Here is a 27,771-nt window from a genome sequence, read left to right as displayed (position 1 = left end):
GTCCTTCCACGTCCCTGGGTTTTGGAGGCGTGGTGTGACCCTCTACAAGTGCCTGTGAGATGGGCTCCTTGTCATGACAGCTGCTGTGTGTAGGACAAGGCTTGCTTTGAAACTGGGATTCCCCCTCAGAGCTGACAGAAATACCCTGCAGTGCAAGCAGGCACGGCTCTGCCAGCTTGCACCTTGTCTGACCTTGCCTTGCTCTTCTTGGTAAGCAAATATGGGCTTTACGTGTCTGTAAATGGAATGGCTGCCCTCGCCCTGTCCTCCTCCTGGACATACAAGAAGATGCATCTGAACGTGTGTGTACGTGATGCAGCTGCTTTGAAGAGCAGAAGCAGGCTTCAGTTAGCTTCCTCATTTGAAGCAGAAATATGGGAGATGGACAGTTGGGTATTTCTCAGTGACGTTTACTGATGTGCTGAATTTCCCCACTTTTTTTTTTTTTTTTTTCAGTTGGAAATGGCAATAAATAGCTGCTGGGGAATTCCCTCCTGCAGAAACCTCGGTAAAATACCTTTGCCCTATCCCCAGAAGCAGCTGCTCTGTTTACCCTTCCCTCTCCCACATACCCACCAACTTTCCTGCTACCCCTTCTGCCCTCTTGAGGTTTCTACTGTGGAAGTCCCTGCTCTGTCACTGGCAGTAGGAGGTTGAGCATCTCCTTCCCCCTTGGGCAGAAGCTGCAAGCCTCAAAAGATCCTTAGACCTTCTGTGCCAGGCAGAGGAAAGAGCTTGAATGTGTGCAGCCTCTGAACAATTCTCCCCTTGCTGTTGCCCCAGGAGCTGGGTGCAGGGCAGAGATGCTCTTTCGTCATCACTTTTGAATTTTTTTTTCCAGGTGTAGTTTAATGCTGATTCAACATAATATCCCCAAATTACACTATTCTTGGCCAAAATAATTACAATAATGACCTGAAATCTTCCTCCCAGCATTTCCATCCTGCTCTCTTCCTGAGTGCATAGGTAGGGATTGTACCTATTGACTGATTGTACCTGTTCAAAAACTGAAGCAAAAGTGGTTTTGAAATTAAGTTAACTTATTTTTAGCACGCTAAAACTGTAAATACTGTTATCAGATACCTTTTGGGTATTGACAACATTTACTTTTTGATGTTATTTCCAAAACAAAAATATCAGTTGAACTTGATGTCTTGGCATGACTTTGTGCTCCTCTGATTTTGCTGGAAAACTGTTTTCTAAGGGGACTTGTACTCTTCCAAGGTGGCTTTCTTTTACTGGATACTTACCACTTCAGTTGTCTCTCACATGTAGGTGATTTGTCTATTTTGCTGTAACAATATAATACAACTGATTACAAACCCTGCTAGTAACAGGATATTTATACTGATGTTTGCATTCTAGTAGTAGGTTTTGGTTTTTTTGTTTTTTCGTTCTAGAGCATTCTTCCCTGGCTCTGGCCTTAGTGAAGGGCAGCAGTGTCCAAGGACAAAGGGAACATCTGGCACAGGAGGAAATGTGGCATATGTTCAAGATACCAGATAGCCTCTGATTTTCTTCCAGGTGTATTCTGGGGGGGGGGGGAAGTTAAGAAACCCTTCATGTTGATCTCATTACTGGTGCTGAAGTGACAATGGAGTTCAAAAGGACTTCTCATCTTAAGAAGGAGAAAGGAAACTTTCAAGATGTTCTTCTGAAAATAGTTAAATGGAAGACCCCCAGTCTATGGTCTTTCACATCCCTCGATCTGTTTCTAGGCAAGAAAGAGCAGGAGGAAGAAAATAATTCTAAAGCACTTGGACTTGGTGTCAGCAAATTGTCCACTGTTCATCAGCATGAATTAATTATTTGTCTGAAAAATGAGGGGTCAGAGCAAGTGTTGCAGAAACCTTTTGTAAAATCAAATTCCAAAATTCTGCAAGAATCTACTGGAATACATCTGCTTTTTCTGTTTACTTTCTGCAAATGAGCTTACTGGCAAGAGTGCTGTGGAATTAAAAAAAAAAAAAAAGGCAAAAAATCAAGCAAATATCAGAGTAGTCCTAAAAAAGCAGATTCTGAGTTTGTCATAAACATAAGTGGATTTTTTTCTTCTCCAAAAAAATGGAGTTAATCATTCAAATACAGCAAGACACTGGCTGATTTGTGTGTTCAATCAAGACTAATCACCACAGCTTGAATTTGAATATTAAATGCTTGTGGAGTCTCCTCAAAAATTATCTGCATAATTTTTGTCATGTAGATTAAGTTATTTGATGAATTACATCAGACAATGCATATGTCTAAAAGTTGTGATAGGCTGGTGGACAATCTGCAAACAGAGGATGAGACAGATGTGAAGGAGTATACTATATAATTTCCTATAAATAGTTTGTTCATTTCTGAGTTTGATTCCAAGTTCTACAGGTTTTGATTTTTTCAGTAGCATCCATTGATCTATGAGTAAGTTTTTATTGGGTAATATTTATGGGGGGGGGGGGACATTCCTTGGGTGATATTTATGGGGGGGGGGGCATCTCCTTTCCAAGTTAAGGCATCAAAGCTGATATCTGCTGCTATGTTGCCAAGCTTCTTCCTAGGAACTGCGTAGCTATGGCCGGTTTGGTCTGCTTGTCTCTTGCATCTCCTGCTTGTCTCTTGCATCTCCTTCTCATGTCACTGCTGGCTGCAGCCCGGTGGGGTAGGCAGAGCCAGTAAAAATGCCATTAGCATCTCAAACCTACAGGAATAAAAAAAAACAGCCTTAACTATATAATGCTGACGGTTAATCAAGTGGAACTAGGAATTAGAAACCGCTGAATTGGAGAGAAGCGATGGCCTGATTAAAGAAATCCAAGTGAGTCGGCAGGTGAGAGCCAGTAAAATGCAGGACTTCATCAGCACATGAAACTAAATCAACTAAGCAGTGAATGACGGAGTGAGTATGAATACAGAATCATGGAGTTGAAAGGGACCATGGAGGGCACCTAGTCCAACCCCCTGAAGTGAGCAGGGACATCTTCCACTAGATCAGGTTGCCCAGAGCCCCATCTAACCTGACCTTGAATGTTTCCAGGGATGGGGTATCTACCACCTCCCTGGGCAACCTGTGCCAGTGTTTCACCACCCTAAGGTAAAATATTTCTTACCTGTATCTAATCTAAACCTCTCCTCTTTTAGTTTAAAACTATTACCCCTTGTCCTATTGCTACAGACCCTGTTAAAAGGTTTATATGAGCTTATTTAAGAATATGAAACCACTTTGCAAGTCATAAAGAAAAAGATGCAAATGGTATGATGCTGCATCTGGGGCATGGGTAGGTTGGCTTAAAAGGTGCTGTGTGTTTTGCTTGGTTGGTTGGTTGGTTGTTTTTCCAAGTGTGGCTGAGGTGCTCTCACTGTGCTGTGCAAACAGGACAAGCTGTGTTTTAACAGAGTCAGGCTGACTGGTGCCCTTCCCTGGGATGTCCTGGCCTTTCCTTGGAGCCACATGTTTTAGCCCCCCTGAGATTTGCTTGTAGATAGCATTTGTTCCCAATAGAGGCAGGCAAATTCTGTGCCTGCCCCTTGCTGCAGTGCCCTTCTTGTTTACCATGCATGCAGGGCTGTTGTTCACTCGTGCCCCTCGTCAGGGTGGCATCATGCAGGAGGGATGTTTTATACACAATACCAATGTATCGCAGCCAAGCCCATCTAGGGTATGAGCTAACTTGAAACGCGTGAAGTCAGACTTTCTGATGCATTTTATAGGGTAAAGGGCAAGAGTAATGCTGAGTTTTGGACTTGGATTGCTTACACGATAGACTGAACAGTTAATTGAGAATTTCATATTTTGGCACAATTTGTGTTTGTGGAAAAAGCCTGAAAACAACCTGGCATAGCAATCAAATGTATATGGTAGGAATTATAACATAGACAATATCTTTTCCAAAACATTATTTTGAAGTAGTTTTGTCAAATTAAAATTCACCCTAGGTTTCTAATAAGGACAAATCCTAAAAACACCAGAAGTGTCTTTGCAGGGCAACCCCAGGTCCTCATCCTCTATTGCTGTTGACTTCCTGTGACCTCCAGAACAACGGGAGTCTTCCAACACTGTCATCACCTGCATCGATAGGAATGTGATTGTGATTTGCCACAAGTTAGGCAATGACAGGCAAAGAAATGCAGAAAGTCTCTCATTAAAAAAAAAAAAAAATTCTGATGCTAACAGCTGGTTTTCATACAGGACTCTGTCCCTTCCCTGCTTCAGCCTTTGCAATTGAATCCACCAGTGAAACTTAACTGTAAATAAAAATGAAATCAACTTGATTATCCCATCTGAGATACAAAAAAAATTGAAAAGTATAAGCTGAAAAAAAAAATTAAAAGTATAAGCTGACATGAGCCAAATGGATCATGCTTTGTGAGGTTTTTTTCACCATTAATAGGATTTTCAATTATCAACCTGAGCAAGTACATTTATTATTAGGGCATCCATTTGGGCTGTTAAAGTCACACCATCTTTCTAACAAAGAATTAAGTATGGTAACAATTGGGATAAACAAACCCATGACGCAAAACAAGATTGTTTAAAAAGTCCAAGTACTGCAGTGCCACAGTACATCTCCCTGCTAGAGGTAAGAGCAGGAGGCTTCAGTCCTGGCAAGAGAAACTTGTCATTTCAGTCTCCTGCTGCCCCAGCCACCTTCTTGAATAAGACTCCCTGACACCACAGGACAGCTTGTTATGGTATGCTTTTACAAAAAGTCTCACACAGCAAATTGGAGGCTTCGTTCTCAGCCTGCTGAAGCGCAGAGAGATGGCTCCTCATTATGCTGGGGCTGGAGCAGAGATGTTACTGCACCTAATGGGAAAATGAGAAAATTCTGGGGAATCTCTGCTAGCTTCCAAAAAGTACATTGTTGTGCATATGGTGAAGGTTTCCTACATGGGGGACAGTTGTCTGCAAAGCTTACTTGCAAGTCAGCGAAGTCCAAAAGTTAGTGAGCTTCCATTTAAAAAAAAAAAACAAACCAAAAAATGGAACACCAAACCTCCCACCACCTAAAAAAAACCCAAACCAAAACCCCCAAAAAAACAGCCACAGGGTAGTTACCTGGATAACAAGAATATGCAGAACTGTACTAGTGTATGTTAGCAAAATTTAGAAGTGCATGCCTCAGTGGCTGAAGGAATCACCAAATATTGAAGATTGGTCAGGTAACCCCACATCCCCCATGTAATTGCTTCTTAGTTCATCGTTGTATTTCCCCAGGGGAAGAGCAGCAAGCCAGCTGAACTGAAACTTGCTTAGCCGCTCCTTTGTCCACAAAACCACCCATGTGACCTATGTAAAATTTCCAGGTTTGTCACTGCTACTACCCGTCATGATGGGATAAGATGATTAGAAAGTTGGTTGTGCGGGTCTTGGGCATCTTGAAAGAAGGATCCTTCCATCTCGGTAATCCCCTTCGAAGGTCCAGTGCTACAGGCAAAGTCTTGGTGTGTGAAAGGGCAAGAAGGTAAAGGGCAGAGGAAACAGAAAGTGGGATTATTCATTTCTCATGTAAGCAGTGAAAGGATTGATTGGGAGAAATTAATGCCCACCCCGACCATGCAGTATCTACAGGCTTGCTTGATCTTCCCTTACCCTGGGACCCATCTGTCATCTACGGGATTTATTTCTGGAAGGATGGATTGGGTAAATAAAGCACTTCATGTATTTCCCTGAGGAAAATAAATACTTTTAAGTGCATAATATCTATTTTCAGAAGACTTTTGAGTATCTCCAGACATAGTTCTGAGCAACCATCTCTGAGTGACTGTGCTTGAGTGGGGTGGGCTGGCCACAGGTCCCTTCCCACCTCAACCACGCTGATGTGGTCCATGTCCAGCGCTTTCACTGAAAGCTTGCAAGGAGTCCATGTCTTCATTAAGAAACGGTGGGAGCCAGTTTCCAGTAGTTTAATATTGGCAAGAGAGAGAATAAGCGAAGAAGGGCAGAGCCTTTTCAATGCCTCAGGGCAATGAAAAGTGAACTCCCTTTGTTTCGGACCATGCTGCAGTAATTGTGTGCGCGCTTTCTCTGTTGATAAATGTCTCCCTAGCTCTGGCTTCAACGTTTCATAACGGGAATAGCAGGGAAAATGATTAAATGCATGTCTAGCAGCACAACTAAACTAGCAAAAAACCCCACCCTCAGTGCAGCCTTTTCCAACCCAAAGTTTGGAACACAAAAGGGGAAAACGTGCCAGAATCCACATTGTGCCTTTAAGAGCTCTCCTTTCTCTACAACATCACCACTCTGCAGCGACTACAGGAAGAACAAGGTTTTGACTTCTTTTTTTTTTTTTTAAAGCTTTTTCAGTGTTGGGTACTCTCTGTCCAGGGTTTCTCTGACCCTTGCAATGCACGCAGTGTTCTTTAATCTAGGGATTGTCAGCCCCCTTACATCTGATAAGAGTGATGGCTGAGGTAGGCAATCAATGGGTACCTGCTGGTACCGCCTGCTCTGGTGTTACTGCGGAACAAAATGGTAAAGTCCCAGCAGACATTAGAACAGGCTTTGCCAAACAGTGCAGGGTGGGCCCTTTTTTTGGAGAGAAGCGACATGATAAGCTGAGAACCAGTTGGAGGGAATATCTGAAGTGTGGATGACAAGTTGAAACCCCACTGAAAGCAAAGTATTCTTGGTTCTTGCAGTTCTGCAAAGAAGTGTTTTTGCAGAAGTCTAGAACTGCAACATCCCAAACACTTCTGTAACCCTATATGTGGCCCATTTCCTCCTCCTCCTAAAAAAAAAAAAAAACCAATTAATATTTTTAAGCTGTCATTTAAGGTTAGAGGGTGGTTTGGTGGCATCTTTGCTTTCTTGCTGGAGAAGTATGAGATGTGGCAACAGGGAACAATGTTGTGGAGTGACTAATGGAAAGGGAGGTGCTGTGATTTGGCATCTTCTGTGGCATATGAGCAGTCATTTTAGAGATGCTTTTTCCGTAGGGATGAATGTCAGCATTGCTAGCAGGTTTTTTTTTCTTTTCTGGCTGTAATCAGCCCTGTGAAAAAAGACTCAGAACTGTATTTGCAACTGACTATATGTATAAACATGGCATACAATAGGTGTGCAGGCTTGAAAACAAAATTCAAAGAATGAATCGTCTATGCAATTGTTCTTGTTATAAAACAATTTTATGATATTCTAGTATTTTACTGAAGGGATGATGTGTTGTTTCCAAAGCTGAAAAAAAAGGCTGCTCTGTCACTGTTTCATTTCCCCTGGAAATGAAATGTAGAGTTTTCCACCTGGCAGATCAATAGCTTTTCAACATCTTCCTTTTTCTTGTGTTTCCCAGATGAATGCTTATTATTTGGAAGCATAACAGAAATGAGACAGAAAATGACTGCAGGAGAATTTGAAGCGAAGTCTTTCACTTAAGCAACTGTAAAACATGAAGAGGCGATGAAATCTGATTTTTTTTTTTCTTTGCAGTGAACAATGCTGTATTACTGCACAACACTCTTGATTTGTGGATGTTGGGCTGAGCAGACCTTTTTCTAATGCCAGGCAAATAACCAGAGTCAGGATCCTGAGGAGCGCGCTCCACAGTGGCATTTCCAAAACATTTCACGTAGATGTCCCCAGCTTCTGCCAGGTGCCTGGCACTGCATGCTTTGGGTAGCTTTTGCTGGTGTTTTTGTGTGGACACCTGAGTGCATGCAAGGAGATCCAAGTAATGCTTAAGCATTGCCAAAAAAATTGAATTTACCCATGGCTGCAGGGAGGTCTCCAGGAACATCTGAGTTCTGCTCAGAGGGAGGAGGAGAATCTGGCTGAATTTTTCAGGCAATAATATGAGGGCATTTGCCATTTTAAAACTCCAAAATCTGCCAGTGAACTTGATCCTTTTGGGGGAGTAGAGTTACCTATGTGGTAACTTTTTTTTCTTTTTACTAATCTATGGCGTTGCACCTCTAACCCAAAGCATTCATTTGTCTACTCCAAAATCTGCCAGTGAACTTGATCCTTTTGGGGGAGTAGAGTTACCTATGTGGTAACTTTTTTTCTTTTTACTAATCTATGGCATTGCACCTCTAACCCAAAGCATCCATTTGTCTCCTGCAGCCTCCCTCCTTGCGTGCAACCCTGCTTTGCTGGCGATGCTCAGAAATGCGCCAACATCAGCAGAACAGCCTCGTGCAAAAGTACATCTGGAAATGACACCAAGCAGGGGCGTTAGAGCAGCTCACGATGTTTTCAGGGAGTTACAAATCAATGTGGATGCGTGTTTGAACAGCAGCTGTTAGGGATCACTTAATGGGGCTACAAAGAAATGGAAACAAATTTAAAAGTGTGGCCAAACCCAATTCTCCTGCCCTACCAGGTCTTACAGCGGCCGTAGCAGGGTGGTTGCTTTGTTGAGCAGATGGGTGGGAAGGAGGTTGTTGGATGCTCTGAAAGTATGTTTTGGAGTGAGGGGGTAACCTTGCCCGGCCTCATCTGATGCCAGCAGAGCACTCTCAGTCCCAGTGGTCACGTGCATGTTGGGTTGCCCTGTCCCACCACCCACTGGGCCTTTGTTAGGGGAGTGTTTGTGAGGAAGAGGGATCTGGTCTCCAAAGTGGATGTGGTACAAGGGCAGCACCTCAGCACTGCTTGTTTCCTGGGGCAAGTTGTTCATTTCCATATATAAGCAGGGACCAGCGTCTAAGACGGGGCTGCAAAAAGCCACCAGCTGCCTGGAAACCCCCAAGATCAGGAAAGCTGGGTCTGTCCCTGATGCCATGGGATAGAGACTGGCCATTGTGTTATTCAGTTTAAGCCTCTCTCTTTATGAGAAGGAAGTCGCTACCCCATAGCACAGGGGTTGCCTTAAAACTTATGGCACAAGTGCTGGGAGAGGACCCAAGGAGAAGTGGACCAAGCACCAGCTGTAGCAATCAACTGCAGCCTCCCCTGGCCAAATCCAGCAGAGCCATTGCAGAAAGGTGCTGGTCCTGGAGGGCGTCCTTGGTGCAGGAGCAGAAGGAGCTGCTCCCCAGAACACGTGGCTCCACAGCCGGCTGCATGGACACAGTTTGCTTAGGAAGCGCAGGCTGCTTGGGCTGTGGCAGAATGCTCCAGCGGGTAGGGACCTCTTGCAGAACCAGGTGGGAGTGGTCTAGGGGGGTGAGCAGAACTGCTTCATGCAGACCCTACCAACCCCTCAGGCTCCTTCCATCAGCTGTTCCCTTTAACCTTCCCCCAAGGCAAGGCGGTACCTGCTTGACCCTGAGGCAGAGGAGGGCTCCGATTGCCCATCAGCGCACCTAACCTCAGCTCATGGCCACAGTCAGCCGGTATATAGTTGGTATCTGCACCCCCCTCTGATTTTATTTGATTTTAAAACCTCCAAGAAGCAACAACTTTTGCCTGTCTCTGGTGGGTGCGCTCCCAAAGCCACAAAGGAGGGTGAGAAGACTGTTGGAGAGGAAAAGTAATGGGTCTGGGTTTCTCAAGCATTTGCTGGCTGGTTTTGAGGGAGGCAATTTAGGGAGCGATGGTTTTCAGCAGGCTGTAGGCCACTTTGGTTATATAAGGCTCATCAGGCAAGACATGAAGCACTCCCAGTCACTAAAGTTTCTATTTCCAGTCTTGGCTATGTTTTATACTGGTCATCAGGTCTGGATGAATGTTGCCTTTTATTCAGGACAAGTTGTCTTTTCAGCAGTGTTTAAATGTATTCTTAATGTGGATTATCATGTTTTATGGTGCAGCCTCTGAAAAAGAAAGAGAGGCTTTAAGAAAGCTTTTTGCTGGCAGTAAATTAGATCCAAGTTTCTGTGACAGAGCTGTAATAGCTCTTCAGAGCAGATGTATTTTATCAATTTGAGAACACAGAGTGAGAAAACATGTACTGTGTTCAGGCTTTCTAAAATGTATTTTCATGTGAGTATGTACACAGTCAACAATAAATCTATAGAAGCTATTATTGTCTTTAAGTTAAACACGATTCAGCTTGCAATGTGTCTGTTATTTACATATAGGATGACAGGAGGCACTTTTCAAGCCACATGTTGCTTTTTAAGGCAAAGCTGGATACTGACGGGAGTGATGGGCTATTGGCCCAGGTTTGGTTGAGGGGAAAGGCACCCTCCAAGGCAGACAACCCACCCACGTGCTGTTTTATAGACCCACAGTACATGGGAGAAACCTTCTCACAGTTATCTGCAATCCACTTTCCTGGCATGGGAGCCTTCTCAGCTGCTGCGGTTGCTGCTATACATGGTGAGTGAGACATGTTACCGACACCGCCTTCCTCCTCTTCCTTCTCCTCCCAAATCTCTGTGCTCCCAGCCCCCAGAGAGGGAGGCTGGCATTAGCTGCCAGCTTGGGCTGTGGTGGACCTGCAGCTGTGTCCCTCACACCAGCAACATGTGTGCATCTCACCTCCCTCAGAGGGTGGCTCTGCGGGGTGACAAGGCTGTAGGCGGTGTGGGAAATGCCAGCTAGGCTGTCCAGCCCTGCAGACACAGTCCCCAGAAAAGCTGACATGGTCCCAGTCTCCCAGGAGCTTCTGTGGCAGCTCACATTTTTCTGAGGTTCTTCAGAGGGAGCAGCTCCACCTCCTCTGGATGTGACATGGTAGGTATGGAATATGGTCCTCTCCCTTCTCTTGTCATCTTCCTCTCTTTCACAGCAGTGTCAGTCTGTGAGTGAGGTGGTTTTGCTCACCCCAGCTGTATAGGTTGATGAACACTGCCAACCAACATTTTTCTTGCTTTTTAATTTTATTTTTTTTTCTTGAGAAGAGACTATTGTGAAGAGAAGGCTTGCTTGGTTATGCACAGATTTGAATCTGGTTTTCGACCGGGCTGTGAAAAGACTCAACAGAATTTTCATGACTTATTCTCATCAAAAAAAGCAGGCACACGGGGGAAGGTTTTGCTCACCGAAGGATGGATTTCTGTGCCTTTGTAGAACACAGAGCACCCATAAACTGAGGCAGAGGCCTTGAATCCCTAGGACCTTGCCAATACAGGCTGTGTGACTTCTGTGGACAAAATGTTTTCCAGTCCTACTGGCAAGCTAGTTTGCTAGAATTAGAGAATTAAGAGAACAGAAAAGCAGCTACTTGAATTTGATTGTTTTCTAGCATGGTTTTCCTAAGGAAGCAAGTCTTATGCAATGATGTTGGCTGCCTGTCTTGGACCTCTCAATGTTTGAAACATTTGGTCATTTTCAAGCACATTTTTCAGATGGGGGAAAAAGTCTGAGACATTACTAAATTCTATCAGTCATGTGAAAATTAGAGTCCCCATAAAAATAAAAGGACAAGATGTGTGCCCCAGGTCAGGCAACGTCTGCAACATGATCACATATGGTGTTAACTGCTGGAACACCCACATGAGAGAGAGACTTTATGAATGTCCCAACCACAGGAAAAGCTTCCCCGGAAGCTTGAAATCAACCACAAGACACACATCTGCAAGGAGCCAGATTATGTTAAATAGGGGTGCGTGAGGGAGTAGCTTCAAATGTCTACAATTTCTATTTGCCATTGCTATCCCTACATCATTTGATTTGCTCTGCATCCCTGAGAAATTTGCTCAGATCTCGAATATCTAAGAGTTTTTCCCAAGCGAGGTAACGGATGCCAATAGATCTGCGCATTCAGAGCACACAAAGAATTTTTCAGAAATTCTGCTGAGCTGAGGTCAAGAGGAATGAGCAGACGTTTTTCTTATTTCTTTATTGTCTTGTTCAGTCTCCTCCCCTCCACAGGCAGATCTGGTTTATGAGGTTTCCAGGACAGCTCCACTGATGTGACATTATGCTGGCCATGTCATTTCCTCCCTTAGCTGTGTTTGTTTCTGTTTTGCTCTGTGGTTGGCCCAAGACGGGTTGCCCAGGGCTTTCCATTTTAGTTCCTTCTTTCCATATGGAGGAAATTTGCAACTTCTCTTTGTGGCGTGATGTGATGTGGATCATGACTATCTTCACGAAAACCCTTTTCTAGTCCTATTCCGCCTTAAGCTTCATGAAAGTGACCAAACCAGATTTGGTTCACAGAGTGGAACCTTCCGTAGGGTCTGCCACCATGGGCACTGTTGTGAGACTGCTTAACTCGACCCTAAATGCAGAATAACAGCCCCCATAGAGTCTGTTTGTTGTCTGTAGAGGCATGGTGGGTGTCTGAATAGGCTTGGGAGGAGATAGTGTGGGAGTTGCAGAAAAAACCTGCTCGCTGCTTCCTGGGCTGAATAGCCTTCTGGGTGGCTGGGAGCACTGCTGGCAGGGAGATGTGGCATTTGCCTTTTTCTCTTTACTAGATTTGACCCCAGGGTGGTTTCTGCAGTTGGTGATTAGTTTCCTAAATCACTGTTCCTGGACGACAGGTGTATCTGGATATTTACTCTGAAATGTGGTGATAAGGTTCTGCTCCATTAAGGTGCTCTCAAGGAGTAAAGATTTCCAAAATTCCATTTTTCACTTGACATTAAGTTTGGAGCAGAATTTTCATTTTCCCTTAGATGCAATCCCCGTTTAAAACAACATCTCCACATACAAAACAAAATCCTGGCTTTGTGTTCCAGGAAAAAAAAAAAAAAAAGAACAGTCATATAGTCATAGTTGTACAACACCATTAGCTCTATTCTCTGCAAAAGCTGAAACTTTCCAAGGGGCAGCAGTTGCAGAGCTCAGCCAGATAAACCTTCCCATTCTCAGGTTTTGGATATCTTCTGGGCATGTTAGAAAGAAAATAAAGAGTTCAGATTTACAACTCTGTGATCCCAGGTGAAAAGAATTGGAAGACTTTCTTAGAAGGGTTAAATTTCATACATCATTACACACCCACCCCACCCGCTCAGAGGAGGATGTTTGGTTATTAAATCCCACCAGCATCGAGGGTGCTACTGTCACTACTAAAAGGTTGAGACTTGCGTCAGAGTTTGTATATAAACTCCTTGACTAGAGCAAGTGAAACGGTAAATTCCAAATATCCAAACAAAATTCTTGGCAAAGTCACAGGATATTATTTTGTTTAGGAAAAGCCAAGGAGACACAACCTCATGGTGAAGGGAGATGGAATTACTCTTAGAAGAAGGGGCAGACCTCTGAAAGCCCCCGTCACACGCACAGACAGCAGATGACTGAGCATCAAACAGCAGAAATAGTTTTCTGGGCATGTTTCTACTCACAAGCACTCCTATGATCACTTTTTATTTTTTTAATTGAAAATCCCCTGAAAAACCCGGATTACTTTCTAGTGCTCAGCCTAAAACCACTCTGCAAGTCCACACGCGACACGTTTGCCTTTGCAGAATCGTGGCATCGCGTGCGCAAGGTGTCTGTCCCACCAGTGCTCTGCAGACGGATGGATGGAGGAGCCCCGGCCGCTGCTGAGTCACCTCCGTCACACAAACAGGTTCTCTGTTCTCACGGGTGGGGAAAATCCTTGTCCTGGTGATATTTGGACTTTCTGCAGCTCCAAGGATGCTTGCAGTGTTATAAATAGCAGCGGTGGGGCTGTTAAAGAGTGCAGGGCTGTGACTAACGCTCTGTTTGAATAGCACGCTTTCCGCGGCAGATCTATGTTTTTATTTCCAGCATTTATAATCTTCCTTTCCTGGAGTTCACGATAAATATGGAAGGGAGAAGCTTTGCTTTCTCCCCTCGTGAACTGGCACAGTCCTGGTGGGTTTGGTCTGTCACAGATCCCTGCCCAGCTGCATGCCACGGTATAAAGCACTGTCCTTGATCCTCCTCCTTTTTTCTTTAAAACGTGCATTTCACCGGACTGGCCTGAGTGTTAATTCTCTGCTGACTGCCTCTGAATCTTGTACAGAGGAGTGTCCCACTTCCTGAGAGCCAGCAAAGAGGGCAGCTGGAGGGCAGAAAGCACCCTATGGAGGCTGTAGGAACGGCTGAAGTTAAATCAGGTGATGTCTGATCGGCAACACGTGGCAGGTCAGGCTCTAGCATGGGAAGGTCTGAACTTGGCATAGGATGTAGCAAAGCTGCTTGGTGCCCTCCCTGCAGAAGGAAGTGAAATCCGGGATTTCCCCAGCACAGCCAGGCGTGTCGAGGAGGCTGGGACACAAGGGTGACACCAGTGCCAGGCTGACACTGAAGAGGTAAAGCACGAGGGATGTGCCAGCTCTCTCCCTCTGCATACAGCCAGCGCCCAAGTTCTCTCTTTTAACAGCGAGCTCGTTTGACAAGCAAAATTGGAAAAAAAACCCCCACAGAACCCAATGCAGAGGAGCTGGTGGGGATTAGACCGCAGCACTAGGTAAAATTAAAAAGAATACCTCCTGCTAGGTTAGTTAAAAAAAAAAAAAAAAAAGTGCGAGGGAAAGGAAGAGTGCAGATTTTGAGATATGGATACGTGGAGTTGAAAGGCCTCTTAAAGTAAAGATGACTCAAGGGTGATATGTACAGACTAAAACATAATGAGGAATATTACTTGGAAAGATTTGCAGATGTTAAAGTATCTTTTCAGATTTGGACTTTCAGTGGTTTTTGTAAACAAGCAGAGCTGAGAAGCCCTACTGGCACAGACCTTATCTAGCAAGAAGCAGTCCAGCGATTCCTCAATGTTTAATGGCTTTTAATGAAGATCTCAAGCCTCAGGAGCAGAAATATCCATTGGAAAAGATTCTTAATGCTCTCAAACTAACATAGAAGTCCTTGTGCTTCTTAGTGGAATCAAAGCTGGCCTTTAAAGGACACCTAGAAGCCAATAGGAGTATTAGAAACATCTTTGAAAAAGCCAGCAATGACGTTTTTCCCACGTGCTTCAGGTAGGCACCGTTGTATTAATGCATACGAGTATTAACAACTGCACCGTAAGAAGGCATGTCCAGTCAAGCGGAAATCTGGTTTACATACCTCGCCTTCACCTCTCTGTGATTATTTTGCTCTCTATTAAACGGTTGGTTGGATTACTAATTAAAAGGGGGGGAAAAAAGCACTTTCCATTTGCAATCGTTTCAGAGCCTTAATTTCCTTGGAGGTCTAACAGCGTGTACTGTTGACACAGCTCAAACAGTCACATCACGGTTATCCCGGAAAAGCACTGCAAATACGATAATGAACTCAACACGTGTATCGACGTGAGAAGTCAGAGAGGCCAACTCCAACCTGTTGCGCTCCTCCAGCAGCAAACGGTGGAGGAAGATGCCTGGCACGGGAACATCTGTGCAAACAAACACCACCACAGCTATCGAGACATCCTGCCCCGCTCCAGCGCTGTGTTTTGTCACAAGGGGTGTCACCAGCTTGCATCGTGGCCCGCAGCCTCGCAGGATGCTGAGCTCTGGGGGTGCGTTGGAAGGTGGCAGGTGTTTTTCCATGGCCGCAACGGTGTGGGGAAGGAAAGAAAAGGTCTGCGGTTACCCCAGTGAGACCAGCAGAAGATACTGGCAGGCATCAGACCATCTAGTGAATGTGGCACAGAGGTTTCCCATTGCGGCTGTCTTACTGTAAAGCTCGTTAGCAGGTCTGCGCTTGTGCGTGAGCTGTGTACCTGCTCAGCTCTCTTCTCAGCAAGCAGGCTTTGCCCAAAACACACCATCGCTGCTGTGGGGCGCTTCATTTCTTTTGCAGAGACCTTGGTCCAGTGGCTGTGCCCACTCTTCTGAAAAATACAAGTCAAGGGCTTGTAAAGCCTGACAGAAGTGAGTTTGCTATGGAGGCAAGAGGTAAAATGAAGTTGCAAAGGCAGGAAAGTGGAATTCGCCGAAGGAAGTTGCTCTCTGGTAAAAAATCAGCATGTTTAATGGTGTCCTTACTGCAGCTCAGTCCTGGGGGTCCTCTGCCATCACACAGGAGGCTCCAGGCAAGGTGTGCCTGAGCTGGCTGCCCCTGAGCCAGCGGGACACCCCACTGGGGAGGCTCAGTGGAAAAAAAATGTCTGCAATTTAAAGCTCTTGGCTTCTCTGCCAGGTTGCAAGCACAGGTTGTGGGGAAGTGAGGTAGTGACTGGTAACTCTGGGGGCAGACCACGGCACTGGGGGGTTTCTGACAGGCACCCGGTGGCCTCTACGCTCCTTGTGTCCTTAAGGGTTGTGAAGGGCCCTGAAGGAGATGGGGCATCTTTGCTAGTTATCGATTGCAATCCCCCAGCCTCTTCAGTGCAACCCATGTGTCTGACCGTAACACTGAAGGGAATAGATGCTGGCACTGATGACGCAAGACAGGTGAGGTCATTGCTGGGGGATTGCCAGCTGGTGCTGTAATGGGCTCACACGTTCATCTTCTGAACGTGCCAGTTTTCCTCAAGTTTCAGAAGACAACCTTGCAGTCACCTCCAAGGCCGTTTCCTTCTGGAGAAGCTGTTGCAAACGGCAATAAAATTTGCTGCCTTCTTTCCAGATAAAAAGTGATCCTGGGGTCAGGGCAGCACCCTTCAGGCAGCCAAGCCCTGCAGTGCTGGACTGGGATTTCTGGCTGGAGGGCTGCCTGCCTGCCCCTGCCACCAGCTCTGCCCGAGAAGGGCTGTATAGTGATCCAGCTGCATTCAGAAAACAACCCACAGCCAAGCTGATCACCTGCTCTTCCCCATTCTCCAGCTTGGGAGGAGAAAAGGAGATGGATTATAAACAGAAAGGGAAACTCTTCTGCCTGCCAAGCTGCCACGGGAGCTATCATGGGGCAGAGATCGTTATCCCACACTGCATCGGATAATTATTTACCGGCCTAGAGATAACCGTGCAAGTGCATTCACTTTTCCTGGAGAAAAATGGGATTGTAGTCAATATTCCAGTTTATGTCTCAGTATTCAGGCTTCAGAGGGGAAAGCAGAAAGAGCCCAGTGGTCACACAGTCACCTCTAGGCTGGTGGCTGTGGCTTCTGCGTGATGCTCACTCAGGTCCCCAAGGATAGTGCAGGTGTCCAAATGCTCAAAGCCCCTGTTAAAGCGTGGGGGGAGCAACAACACTCCTCCTCTCTGTGCAAGGTATAAGGGATGATGAAATGGGATCTGCTGATGGATAAACGGTCATGAGGGACCACGGTGCCGATGTGGCTGAGCTTATCTCAGAGTCCAGCCCTGCGGCTGAGCATCAGGAGTGATGGATGCTCGTTTGTGAGTCCAGCCTCTACGGTGTGTGCTTTTGTAAAGGTACACAGTGCTCCCAGGTCACCGTACTGATTTCAAACAAATTTCTCAGGAAGGTAAAGGTCCTAATCATGACTCACTTACCACACATTGCCATAGTTCTGTTCATTATTATTATTCTGAAGTCATTTCTTTCCATAGATCACTTCTGCTTTTTCAAAACAATTAGTGTCTTGACAAGTTCATACATTGTTCAGCAAATATTCTTGGTTTTGTTACATAATTTATTTAACTTTTTTTTCCCTGCTTTTCAACCAGCTCCAAAATTTACATCAACTAAATTAATTTCAAGAGCTTTTTTCTCCCTACCTTTGAACTATCGAATGCCAATACAACTGCAGATTTCTGTTTCATAAACACAGATTAGAGGTAATGTGGAGTGTAACCTCTTTTGTGCCCAACTAGAAGTTAATGGAATTTCATTGTTTCACTCTCCTATAGTTATAAAAATGTTGCCTTATATTGCAGTGTGCAAAAGCATAAAGTATATCTGTACATTTACATGCATAGATGGTCACATAATAGTGTCAGAGGAACGGATCTTCCAAGATTGCTCTGTCTGGTTATAGGAAAAAAAGTCAATGAGTAAAACTCCCTGTGGTTCAAAGCTAAAGCAGCAGCAAAATAGCAATTCAAAACTACCCCACTCTAAAATATTAAATGCATGTAGTAATGCAGGCAAGAAAATAGGGTTTAACTGGTCACACAGTGGCTAATGTTACAATATCTCAAAATATAATTGATTTTGTCTCTGTTGGGATATATTTTATCATGGCACAATCATGAGGAAACAGCGCAGTACAGGCGACATCTTACTTTGAATTGTTGGTAACCAGCTTTGCTGGGTACTTGGACGTTATGTGACTTCTGCTGATCCCTGGTCAGGCAAAGGGTAAGTGTAAGAATAACACCGCAGCCCTGTCTGAGCTGATTTACTGCACGAGTAAGTCTATCACTAATAATAGAGCAACTGGAGCCAAGGAGAACTGTAAGGCAAAGCAGGGATTTACAGCAACTAGAAAGCAAGGATTTAAAGCAACCAGAAAGAGAGAGAATTCCAATTCGCAATATAATTAAACCTCAATGTCAGGTGCAAAGCATTACAGAGCTAACCTAATGGCATGCGTCCATGCAGACTCTCACCAGCCACTTGCCTGTTTCTTAAGGATTTTGGTGGCATCCGACTCAAGGATTCCCAAACACACCCTGAGCAGGGATCTTAACCCAGCAGGGCCCTGGACGTCCCCAAGGACATACTTGGAGGTTGAGGGCTCTCAGCATCCTACAGCACCAATCTCCCATTTAGGGTTGATTTGACTACTCAAACTGATGTTAAAAATGCTTTTTTAATAGATCCATGTGGATTAGTGAGCTTTATTTACTAGGCAGACACTCCTGTCACACGCACTTTCTTAGTTTATGCATGTAAGCTGTACAGTCACTGGAGAACACCATGCTTCGTGGAGGATTTTAAAACACGAGAGTTATTAGTGACTTGAAAAAAAAAAAAGCATCATTTCAACAGCCGTTTGTCTTTCAGGGCTCCATTGTCACCACTCCCTGCTACTTAGCATCAGGAGAGGAGAGGTTTTGTTATTTTTATTCTGTATTAAGAGAGCTGAGTGCCAGGTTCTGAACTCTGGTACGGCACTGCTTGAGGCTGCTGGCTTTTCTGGTTTGGATGATCAATGCTTCAATTTGCTGCTGTGCTTGTAAAGAGAGAGGCTTTAAATGTGTCCCTTTTTTTCCACCTGCCTTTGGGTTTTCTCTGTTTATTAACTATATGTGTATAAAAGCACTGGCTTTTAGCTTAGTTTTCTATTAAGAAAGAAATGTTGTTGAGCTGTTGTAGCTGTGCAGGAGCAATCTGGCTACTACAGATTAAGGGACATTTACAAAAAATTCCCAGGCAGCCTGCCTTTGAGAAGCATTCAGACAAAGAGTTAGAGAAAGAAAGAATAAAGACAGCAGAATAACAATGCACAGACTTAAAAGCATGGAATCTGTCTCCTTAAAAATGTTCACTACTTTTAGCATTAAAAGGATTGTTAAAATACCAGCCCAACACTGTGCTGCTGCTGGCCTTGGTGGATGCTATCAAGGGTGACAAGCATCCTGGGGAAAGATGGGGCACAGGACCAGGGCTCTCGTCCCTGCTTGAATTCACTCTCTGAACTTGAGCGGGTCAGTCAAGACTAAATGTACAAACCTGCCTTAGAGTCAAGCCCCTGCAGCCACACGCAAGAGGTTGGTCTCCAGAGGTGCTGGAGCCCCTGTGGAGATCTGCTTTGTTTTGGTGTGAGGCGGTCCTGTATTTGCTCAATGGGGCTGAAGTTACAGATCTATTTTAGTTGCTGCTTTGTGTCAATTCCCTATAAACTACTGAGCAGGACAGAAAAATTTTCGTCTTGGAAAAAATACTCCGTTGCCCATTTAGATGCATGAGCGCTGTATCCTAATCTCTGATCCAGCATTGACCTGTTTTCCTAATACCAGGTCTAGTCATAAAAGCTACTGAACTGAAACTCCTTCTTGCTCAGGTGTATCAGGCCATGCATCAGCTGGTGATGATCCTCTCCATGTCTCAGAAATGATTAATTTTTTTAAATTAACCCCTCAGGCAGTGTGCCACATCAGCATTTCTGGCCACACAGACTTTATCTAATTACGTTGGTAAACCAGTTCTTAAATCAATGTTTCTATGCCAAATCTTCACCTGGTTTCAATAGACATGATTTTATCTATTTTAAAGCTATGCTATTTTACACCAGCCAAAATAATGGCTCTTTCTTTCTAGCAAGCAATCCTGAAAGCTCTATTAGATTAAATTTACCTGGGGTGTACATCCCAGATGATTCTGCAAAACTGTCTTAATCTAGAAAGGAGAAGTTTTACTATTATTGTATTAAGTTCTTTTGTGTTTATCTTTTTAGAACGATCATTTCACTTGACTATCATGCAAGAATTTCATCTGACATTGAGTTTAGGTGTACCTGGATTCCATTATACTGTCTAATTTATATTTGATATAAAATGACAATAGCTTGAAACTGTATTGACAGATCTTTATTGAAGATAATTACTCAACCAGAATTGTTCTGAATGAATTAATCAGATTGAAAATTCACTTCAATTTTACAGCACTCCAGCGATAAGAAACGTAACTATACACATTTTCCTTGCTAGATTGTAACTATACTTTTGTTTAAAACTCTTTGAATTCTTTCAGGTAAATTTGAGCTCCCCAGAGAAGCCTGTAGCACCTAAGCTCAACTTCTGAGATTTGATTAATTCACAGTTCAAGATGATACTGCTACAGGCAGACGTTTCACTCGTTTCCCTGGGATATGGCAGGCTGTCACTTGTTTCAGGGAGATGGTTTAGCAGGATCACTACTGTGATTAGGAAGCAGGTTTGTTCTTCATTTGTTGGAGCAGGTGGGAAACTGGCCGCTGCCGCATGGGTCTGGGGATGTCTCTCTTTCCACCCAACCCCAGGGAGGAACCAGAGGACCCAGGTTGCACCCCCAGCCCCTCTCCTCTGACAAATTCAGTTGCTAGTCTACATAGGACCAGCCGTAGGCTCACAGTTAAGTGTCTATGTAACTGTCTTTGGGATTTCAGAGGCCTTATGCTCAGAACTTTGCAGAATCAGTCCATAGCAATGAGAAATATTGCTTGTAACTTCAGTGGCTACACACATTTTACCTCGATGATAGGTTGTAAAAATTTATTCTTTCTGTTTTGTTCTATTTCCTCTAAAAAAGAGTTGTCATCAGTGAAAATTTAAAAATTATGCCTTCTGTTTTCTTAATCCATTCAAATTCATTTGGAAACACAGGTCATATGTGTGATAGGATGTTTGTTCTCCATCTTGTATTCTTTGGCTAGCAACTGGTATGTATGGAACTGCCTTTCCAATAATTACCTTCTGGTGAAGTTTTCTAGAAGTTCTAATCAGCCAGGATATAAAACAGCAGAAAGGAAAAAAAAAAATGTAACAGTAAACTATAGCAGGGGAGGGAAGGAAGAGATGAAAAATCAGCAATGCATCTGAGATACAGCCATGGTGCATTCACACAGCAGCCACAAGAGCTTACATATGCTTGACCTAGTAAGTGTAGTTGCCACTCAGACATATTGAACTAGTATTTATTTCATGTCATATTTAAAAATGAGTTGAGTCACAAAAGTGAGAAATGAAAAGTAGTGAAGACAGGAATATAGAGGTAGAAGACAGGTGAAGAGGGAATGATCGTGATGAGAAATCATACTCAGAGTAAGTGTGCTGTGGATAAGGTAATTCTTTTGTAGACTATTAATTAAAGGTTTATTTCCTTGTGTTGAAGCCTCATTGTCCTAACGCATTTAGACAGAGAGGAAGAAAAGGAAAAGGATGGGGTGGATGTAATTCACCATCAGGAGAGGAAAGTTGCTGCAGGTAATGCAGTCACTCCTTTCATATGCTCTGTCGCTCTATCCCAGTAAAACATTTTTACATTCCCCTCAGCATCTTTTAAATCACTTATTATTGTTTCAACTGGTTTATTTGTATTCCTTTTCCTCTAAGCCAAATGGGACTGTTTATTGGGAAGCATTACAGCACATCACTGTGCATTTGAGTTATTTTGGTTTCTGCTTGCTTCCTGCAGGTCTCAAAGGTTGCCAGCTGCTTGTTGTAAGGATCTGAGCCAGCAAATTGTTGGTACCTACCTTAACATCGATTGCTGGGACTTTATATGGCTCTCCACAGAAATGTGTGCCATAGGCTGCTGTGATTCTTATATTGCTATTCATATCTATTGTACCAGCCCTCTGCGACCCTTCATGAGGGATGCTAAACACAAGGCTCTGTCTTTGTGGGGAGAAGAAAATGATCATTGCCTTGGAGGCCATGCAAATGCCCTTTCCTTGTTCTTCAACCCCAGGATGCTAATGGAACAGCTTCTCTGCTCTTCACTCTAGTTTTGGTCTGCTGGCTTAATGGAGGTTCTCCTGATTTTTCCTGTTGTGAGAAATGAGAGGAACACTGGTCTTGTAAGTGCATACTGGTACCACCCCCCCTCCTGATAACACCACTTGGAAGGCTGTGTAATTCTATTAATTTCAGTTGAATAAGTTGATTGATGCGGATTTAGGTGAGAGGAGAATCAGTCTTGCTACTGCACAAGTTGCTAACAGATTTGCCTTACCCTTGTATCAAATTTACTCTCCTGACTTAATATGGTTTTGCAGAATTCCCAGTAGACCCTGATAAACCAACTGAATATATTGTGTGAATTTGCTCAGTCTTTCCAGCAGAAGAAATGAAAATATTGTGTAGGATTACGCAAAGCAATTTTCCATACATTTAGGCTAAGCACAGGTGGAATCTGATGTGGGAAGCTGGCGCTCTCCTTTTGCTCGCTATCACAGCCCTAATAACAGACCTGTGAATTAGGTGAGGGGAAGCTAGATATCTCAACTGCACTGATGATCGCTGCCTCGTGTTTTACCTCTGGTCAAGTACTTTCACACATGAGTTATTATATAAAACCCCTAAACACCTGAAGGAGAAAGCAGAAACCTCACTGGAGAAAGGTGCATGTGTGTTGGCCAGCTGTTGTCCCACCAGGAACCAATTTGCTTCCAGTACCAATTCCTATTGTAAAAGCTAATTTGGAAGCTGCTGAACTTTTATCTACGTAGATGTTGCAAATAGAACATACAGGCAAATGGCGTACAGTTCAGCAGATGGACTTAGCCTACTCTGGGGCTGGTGGAGAATACTTAGATGTCTCAAAGAATAAAAATAATAGTCACAGTCTATTCAAATATTTCGTATTGCACTGACACAACAGAAGTCTGGCTTTAGCAGAACTGCTGGTCCATAAACTAAATGTGTTCTACATCTTTGGCAAGGAAACGTATCCTGTCTTAGCCCAGTAACATGGTATTTTAGAAGGATGATTTTTAAAAATTGAGATAAAAAGCAATGAAATTTTAAAAATTTTTAGATCCTACAGAGGGGAAAAAAGCCCCCCACAACCCAAAATGCCTACACAGAATAGAACCTTAGAAAGCCAGAATGTCATTGAATGAAAAAGGGAGCATGGACTCCAGGACATCTAGTAGTCAAGGGCCAGGAGGTTATTTCAACCAAACCACTGGAAAATGAAAATTCTACTGTATTAAGCCAATAAAAAGAAATTAAGGTACAGTGGGAGATAGGTAAGGAGAAAAGCAGAAGAGCTAAAACAGTGCGGATATTGAGGACGGGGAGGGAGGGAAGACACACAAAACTGAAAAACAATATCAAGAAATCCTTGATGTGTATCAAGAGGATGGAATTTGGAAAAGAGGTGGGTTATGGATAGTTAAAAGGATCACTTCAGAAACATGGAGGTCATTGAGCCATTGAGAAGGCACCTGCTCAAGAATGGTTATTTTTTAACTTTTTTTTTCCTGATGATGGCTAAAGGTACTATTCAAAACTATGCAGAAGAAAAGGTGTTGAAATAACTGGAAAAACTGGAGAGTAGAAAGTCTCTAGAAGTCTTAAGCCCGGCGCAACATAAAAATGACAAAAGGGTTGAGTTAGTAGCAAGAGCGTTCATCCATTGTCCAAACAGGCGTTGTACTGGGACACTAGAAGGTGTCAAATGTCCTTGATGTTTGAAAGGCTCTTCTGGGAACTAAGATGACTGCAAACCACAAAGTCTTATTTGTGAACTTGGTAAGTTAAATCACAAAAGGTCACAGAACAATTGGAAGACGCGGTAATCAGATTATTTGACAAGCAAGTAATGAGATGGTATTGTAAGAGGTGTTCGACAGAGAAAAATCATAATTGGGAGTAAAATATAGATGGGCAAATTGATAGAGAATCAGTGGGAAGAATGGATGGATTTGTTCTTCAAGATGACCATTGCAAAACAGTTCTCACTATTAGGGTCTAGAAGCAAGGCTTTCCAAATTGTCTCCCTGTGTTTAAACTTTTGCTGATCTACCCTTGCCAACCTCAACTGGTCTAGGGTGGAGAAGGTAAATAAGTGGAGGAGTATTTGCAGAAAGGCTGCAGAAAATCAGAATAGTGTTAAGCTGGCATTCATAGATGGTGAAATTGTGTTGGTGGCTTCCCTTGGGTTTGGCATTTGGTGAAAAGAAACTCAAGAGAACCTAGAGTACTTCAAAGTATGGATGGGAGTGTTTGGGATTTTGAAACAGATCTGTACTTGGAAGAGAAGACAGAGTAGTAGATGCCTGCAGTTTTCATTTTTCCTGTGTCTTGTAAGTTTGTAATGAAGTGTGCTGTAGGAAGTAAATGATTTTGAAAATGCAAGTGATTTTAGAACAGTGGGAGTGATGGATATGCCTTCACCTGGAACATAATATTGAATTGTAGCTACCCCTTGTCTAAAAAGATACAGCACAGAGATTTCAGGAGAGAAGAAGAAAATAGATGAGTTTTGGGAAGAATATAGATTCTTCTTCTCCAAGATGTGAGGGAACATCTGACTGCTGGAGCATTAGAAAGAAACTCCTGTAGCATCCCTTAGTTGTCCACCACAATTTCTTCTATGTCCTATGATGCTACTCGAATCATGGCAAGAAAACTTCCAGCAAAGGAAACTTTTAATACTGCATGTTCCCACTGAATGATAGTTTATGCTGCAAAGCACCATGTGACAAAAAGTAGAGAGTCAGATTGTACTCTTTACTTTTATTGCTCAGTCTGTTCTACAGCACTGCCCAAGTCAAATCTGCAAGATAAAGCTCCAAGTTACTCATGCTTTATGATAAGTCTGAGAGTAGCACTGAGGTTTAGGGCTTTCATCCTTTTGCTGACATTCTTATCTTTCAAGGTCTGTGATAAAAAGTTGGACTTACCCAGGGTCCCTTGCATCACTATCTGTGTTTGAGGCTTGAAGTTGTTCTTGGAAGTGCGGATATAATTCTGCTTGATTTCGGTATGAGTTTGCCTCTTGTTTTTATTGGAAAGAGCATTGGAACAGGCTTATGTTCTGAAACACTTTATCTTGTGGTTGAAAACTGGACTTTTGAATTGTATACATAGTTTTTCTTCAACCTATATCACACTGTACGTGGACTTTCTGAGCTATTTTTGTGGAGATTCTGTAATTTACCAGTTAAAACAATTAACAAGTTAAACCCACGAGATCCAAAATTATTTCAAGTGTTGTGTCACAAATGAGGAAGCTCACACTGAAAGAATCAAAGGTAATTTGTGTGGTTGAATTCTAGAAAACCATAACTGGCAACTACGTCACTGGCTTTGATCTTACAATGTGCTGGGCACGCAGCAATTCTCTGGCTTGCTGTGGAGGTGCTTCATCTTACCTTGACTCGTACAGAGATATTCCAGGAATTGGAGGGCTGAAGGCCACATGCTGAGATCAGATAATATGAAGGATGTGTAACAATACAGTACTGCACAATAATGGCTTTCATGTAAAATAAAGACCTACAAAGAGAGCAAAGAACATCTGTGCTGGGAACGTCCTATGATCTGATCTTGGTTTATGGTACAGCATATCTGCTTAACCTGCAGCTTTTTTCAAATGCAATTATGCCAAATCATAAAAATGAAATATACTGTTTAGTGGTAATAGTAGTAGTAGTAGTAGCAGTAGTCAATGTACTAAAGATGTACCAGCACTGAGGAGTGTCGTTCATTTTAGAATTAAAAAAACCCAACCAACCAACCAAAAAAAAACAAACCAACAACAAAAAACAAACAAACAAACAAACAAAACCCAAAAAAACCAAAACCAACTTCTCATGGGCTATCCCCCATGTTCCTTAAAGAGGTAAAATCCTTTATTTGCCCTAACTGGAGTAAGGGCAAACTGCCTAAGTAAGAGATAAGGGCCTGGATTATGGACATGTTACCGACCTCCCCCCACCCTGCCTGAAATGATCCAGTATCTCAGCCCAGCTTGTCTGGTAGCAGAAAATTATGAGTCATTTTTGCACTACTTGACCCCACCATGAGCAAATAAGTCCGTTGGGCTGGAAGGGACAGTTAGAGTGAGAAGAATAAGAAAACATACAACCAGATCAAGAGATGTGTCTGGTTTGTAATCTGAAGAAATACACCTTCAGATTTTCCCTCTTGCTCTGAGAATGCAACTCTTAATCTTCTTACTGCCATGGAAAAGCTTGGTCACCCTTCTCAGATAAAGCAATGTACTTATCTCATCAATTCCCACTCACCCATTATTTATTTCACAAGATGGAAAGCTGTCAGTATTGCATAAGAACCATCAGCATGAATATTTGATGACCACAGCTCCCATAAGGATAACAAATCTGATATACAGCTAGCAGCCATTAAAAATTCTGTTTACTCCATAAATGTACGTTTTTAGAAATCTGTTGAGAGACATCGTCCAAGGAGATTTGAAGCTGGGTATTTTTTATGAATCTTAGTTTTGAATATAAATTATATACTTCCTTGAGAGTCGAGTCAACATTTACATCCTCAGTGCATATTTCTCCATTTAATGAATGCTTAGAACATGACATTACTTTTGCTTCTGACTGTTGTGTGATGAAATGCAATGGCTTTTCAGTTTACACTCTACTGGGACACATTTGAAAGCCACATTATTGTGCCTGTGGTTTGATAGGCACCAGTATTTTTAAAAGGTGGAATCACTTAAATTGTATTTTATGCAATACATGGTTGTAACTGCATATTTTTCCAATTTTTAATCCTGTTAAAACTTTAGCAGCTTTGCCTTTATGCAAGAAAACATCTCTGGGTTTGTAACCAGACTTCTTTGTGGTTTGCCATCTCTGTTTAATGCATCAGAGATTTCATTTATCTATGCTGAATGTACAGCTCCAATGACTTATCCTGTGATAACACCAGCTCTTTCTCTGAAGTTTGGAGTTACTTTTAGATATTAAAAAAAAAAAATCAACCTGATTTGGATTATATTTATTTTTATTACAGAACTCAAAAATTTGTTAATGATTCCAACTAGAAAGGCAGTGAGGAGTGTTTGTTAGGAACCAGTACTCAGCTGGTGGGGTATTTAAGTGAAGATGCCAAACTGGGGCAATGGGGGGAAGAAAGTTTGTCACTCAGTAGTTCCCCCATAGAGAAGCTGTTGAGCTTTTTTGAAAACCTAGCCACTTATTTTAGTAAAGATGTTGGCTACTAAGTATTTCTGAAAATATTTTTATTCTGGCCCCATAATGAAAATAGTTTGCATGGGAGCCTGGAAAAGCAGGGAATAAAAACAGGCAGCGTGTGGTCAGGGGGGGCAGATCAGGCAGAGGTGTTTTCCAGGATTTACCAAAATGAGCACCACGCACGAATTGGTGATTTAAAGTGACGTCCACCATTCCCATGCCCATGGAAAAGACAACAGTGTTCTCTGATGTTTCTACGTTTCTTTACCAAAGGCTACAAGACAGAAAGGAAAATCAATCTGGTGATATTTAACTTGCAAGTTTTACCATAGCAGATGAAAAGGTCCTTCAACCAATGTTTTTGTACTTAGAGATTTCAAAAATTACCAAATTTTCCAGAAACTTTTGTAAACTTTTTAACCACGCTCACTGCTTTGCATACTTTTACAGACTTTTGTGGCGGTATTTATGGTAGATATTCTTCATCTAATATCAGTTTTTTTTTTTGCACAACATTTACGTGAAGTCTAGTTTGACTAACTTGCAATTAGAAGGATATAGTTTAAAATCTGTGAGCAATGAGCAGAATTACCTGCACTTTATT

The sequence above is a fragment of the Pterocles gutturalis genome, unplaced genomic scaffold, assembly GCF_000699245.1.
Source record: "Pterocles gutturalis isolate BGI_N339 unplaced genomic scaffold, ASM69924v1 scaffold7551, whole genome shotgun sequence".
Classification (NCBI taxonomy): Eukaryota; Metazoa; Chordata; class Aves; order Pterocliformes; family Pteroclidae; genus Pterocles; species Pterocles gutturalis.
This window is presented reverse-complemented; position numbering follows the sequence as displayed.